The 3,799-nt window shown below is 48.0% G+C and overlaps 1 protein-coding gene across 1 annotated transcript in view; it reads left to right on the top strand.

The window, feature by feature from the left end:
• Nucleotides 1-3,799, top strand: part of si:ch211-221n20.8 (multiple epidermal growth factor-like domains protein 6) — a gene marked incomplete at its 5' end in the record, with an annotated part of 23,585 nt that overhangs the window by 4,670 nt on the left and 15,116 nt on the right.

Below are 3,799 nucleotides of genomic sequence, written 5' to 3'. Positions count from 1 at the left end.
TGTGTGTGTGCGTGTGTGGGGGTGTGTGTGTGTGTGTGTGTGTGTGCGTGTGTGTCCTACATTATGGGGCCCAGTTTTAAGGAAAATGCAGCCTCGTGGGGACCGGGTGCCCCTTGTGGGGCCCAAGGCCTGGCTCACCGGGTTGATCACCTTGGAGATAGGGAAGGGGCCCACGAAACGAGGAGCCAGTTTACGGCAGTCTACCCTCAACGATAAGTCCTTAGTGGAGAGCCATACTCGATCGACCACCTGGTACTGGAGTCCTTCTCCTGTTGGCAGTTCTGGTGGCCACGAGGGTAGACTTTACCAGTTCTTTCTTGGTGGCTCTCCAAGCTCTCTGACACCGAAGGGCTGCTTGATGGGCTGAGGGAACCTGGGCTGCTCGTTCGTGGGCAGAAAACACCGGCGGCTGGAATCCATAGACCACATAGAAGGGTGACAGCCTTGTGGAACTTGATGGCAGGCAGTTGAGTGCATGTTCGACCAGGGAGAGATTCATAGCCCACTTAGAGGCGTCGTTGCCGCACAGGATCCTTAGGCGGGTCTCTAGTTCTTGATTGGCTCTCTCCGTCTGACCGTCAGTCTGAGGGTGATATCCTGAAGAAAAACTCAGTGAGATGTCGAGTATGGCACAAAACTCTTTCCAAAAACCTGAGATAAACTGAGGGCCCTGGTCTGACATTATATTGCTTGGCAATCCATGAAGCCTGAAAACATTGTCCATAAAGACCTGAGCCATTTCCTTGGCTGTGGGCAGACCGGGGAGAGCGACAAGGTGTACCATTTTAGAAAAACGATCCACAATCYTAAGGATCACAGTCTTACCCTCAGACTGCGGCAGACCAGTCACAAAATCCATAGAAATGTGTGACCAAGGACGTGATGGTATAGGGAGAGGCCTGAGGAGACCCGCCGGTGGCCGTCGAGAGGATTTTGCCAGGGCACACTGAATACAAGATCCAATGAACTCTAATGTCCCTTTCTAGGGATCCCCACCAGAACTGAGACCTGACTATACTTATTGTCTTGGTGACACCCGGATGGCASTAAAGACGTGAAGAATGGCAAAATTCCAATACTTTATCAACTAGGTGGTCTAGAACGAAGAGTTTGTCATCCGGGCATTCATTGGGAGGTGGGTGGTTCTGGTGGGCTGCCCTGACTTCTCTTTCGACTTGGGTTACGGCCAGGCGCATAGCATCTGGCAGGACGAACCCTCCCTTGTCGCCTTTGGTTGTGTCAGACTCATGAACTCTCGACAGGGCATCCGGTTTAGTGTTTTTGGTCCCGGGTCTGTAGGATAAAACAAAGTTGAAATGACTGAAAAACAGAGCCCATCTGGCCTGTCAAGGTTTTAATCATTTAGCTGATTTACGATTCTCAAGGTTCTTGTGATCAGTCAAGACAAGAAAAGGCAGGCAAGCACCCTCCAACCAGTGCCTCCACTCCTCCAATGCCAGCTTCATCGCCAACAGTTCCCGATCGCCCACATCATAATTCAGTTCTGCAGGAGAGAGAGACCTAGAAAAGAAAGCACACGGGTGAACTCTGTTATCGGCAAATCTCTGGCTAAGGATGGCCCCGACACCAGAATTAGAAGGATCAACTTCCACAATAAACTCTCTGTATCAGGAAAGTGAAGGATCGGGGCTGTGGTGAATATTGTCTTTAGACATTTGAATGCCTCTTCAGCTTCTGGATTCCACAAGAACTTGGTTTTGATTGAAGTTAACTAATTGAGTGGAGCTGCTATTGAACTGTAGTTTTTGAGTAAGCATCTGTAAAAGTTTGCAAAACCTAGAAAGCGCTGTAGTTTACGGGTCTGGGGTGTGTTCCAATCTTGGACTGCTGTGACCTTGGCTGGATCCATGGAGATTTGATCTGGAGCTATCTTAAATCCCAAGAAGGTAGTGTCGGTTGTGTGAAACTCATTTTTCTGCTTTGACATACAGCTTGTTAACGARCTGGCTTCCTTTGACCTTCCTTTGACCTGTGTCTCAGTGTTTCTGGAAGGTAACAAATGAGTACCAGAAATTTTTTTTACCTCTTCGGTTTAGTCTTCGCTSATGCAGCCTTAAGTCGATGCGTGTCGCCAGGTCCTCCAACTCCTGTAAGGACTGGGGTGGATCACGAGTCGCCAGTTCGTCCTTGATGTCCTCGTTCAATGCCTGCATAAAAGCATCCTGCAGAGCCTCATCATTCCACCAGCTGTCCACTGCCAGGGTGTGAAAATCAATAAGCTCTGTGACCCTCTTGTTCCCCTGTTTGAGAGTTAGCAGACCTCTGGACGCTTCTCGATGTAGAAGAACTGGACAAAAAAAAAAACTCTTGAGTAACCCTTTAGCAAAATCTTTGTACTTGTAACAAATAAGAGTGTCTCTTTGCCACTCAGCAGTTCCCCACAACTTGGCTTTACCAGACAAAAGTGAAATAACATAAGCGACCTTGGAGCGTTCAGAAGGGAATGGTGAAGGTTGTAACTCAAACTGTATCTCACATCGAGTGAGAAAAGCCCGGCCCTGATCGGAGTCACCTTTGAATTTCTCAGGTGGGCACAAACAGGGCTCCATACATGAGGAAGGCTGAGGTCTTGAAACATTAGGTGAAGCTGCTTGTCCTCCAGCAGTGGGAGCCGTAACATTACAAGACAATGATAAATTACTTAAAGTTGTGTTAATATTACGAATACTTTTATCCAGATCATTTAAAGCTCCCTCGATATTTGCCTTCCAGGCTGTGTTCGGTTCAGAGCTCATAGTGGCCAGATTATCTGTTAAGGTTTGTATTTTGAGCTCTGAGTAAACACCAAACAACGTCAAAGTTTTAACAAGTTTATTGTTGGAAAATTTGGCTGGATGGTTGGGACCGGACTCCGGGGTCGTCAGTTCTGGACACAGAAGTTTAGGGTTAGGTTGGGTCGTGAACACAATATTATTTGTGAAAKAGAAAGTCACCAACCTTTCCTGCTGAGTTGAGATCCGGGTTGAAACAACAGCTGATGTGTTTTGGTTCCGGGCTGTGTTGTCACGGGAAGCTAATGGATCACTGGACTTACTCGTGGTCAGAAACGGGGCAAGGGTCATACACAGGTGATCAGAGGACGTTACCAGGTTAGAAGGAGATGACTGAGTCGTTGGTCTAGAGATGCGTTCAGGGGTCGAGATCCAGGAGGTCCGATGTGGCGCGGTTCTGTTCAGGGAGCAGGCGAGAGACAATKARCCAAGAGACAGAAAAAAGGTCGTTACCGTGAGAGCAGATGGCAGGAAGGGACAAGAATGCTGGAAGATCATAGGCGAGGCTGATGATGATCTGGCAGTGAGCTGGAGCGTGAGACTGAGTTAAATACTGCTGGAAACAGGTGAGTGAAATGAGCTTGATTAGAGTTTCTATGACGGGAGGGGTGAGAGCAATGAGCAGGAGCTGGATGTGAACTGAAAGGCTGGGAACAAGACTGAGGAAGAACTGGAACATGAAATAAGATAATAAAACTAAACTGGGACAAGATCTGGGCAGACAGTGACAGAATCATAACACTGGGTGCTCCTTGTGCGGCCCAAAGCCTGGGCCCCACAACTTCAGAGGCTGATTTTGGGTTAGGGGTTGGGTTTAGGCCTAAGGTGTGGATTGAGTTTAGGCTAGTTTTAGGGTCAGGAAGGTACCTGTGAGGTTAGCCTTAGGGTTTGTGGTCAGGGATAGGATATAAAATTACCAAAAAATGAATGGAAGTAAATGGACGGGCCCCACAAGGATATAAAAACAAGTGTGTGTGTGTGTGTGTGTGTGTGTGTGTGTGTGTGTG

Source organism: Austrofundulus limnaeus, unplaced genomic scaffold (assembly GCF_001266775.1).
Source record: "Austrofundulus limnaeus strain Quisiro unplaced genomic scaffold, Austrofundulus_limnaeus-1.0 Scaffold15, whole genome shotgun sequence".
Classification (NCBI taxonomy): domain Eukaryota; kingdom Metazoa; phylum Chordata; class Actinopteri; order Cyprinodontiformes; family Rivulidae; genus Austrofundulus; species Austrofundulus limnaeus.
This window is presented reverse-complemented; position numbering and strand designations above follow the sequence as displayed.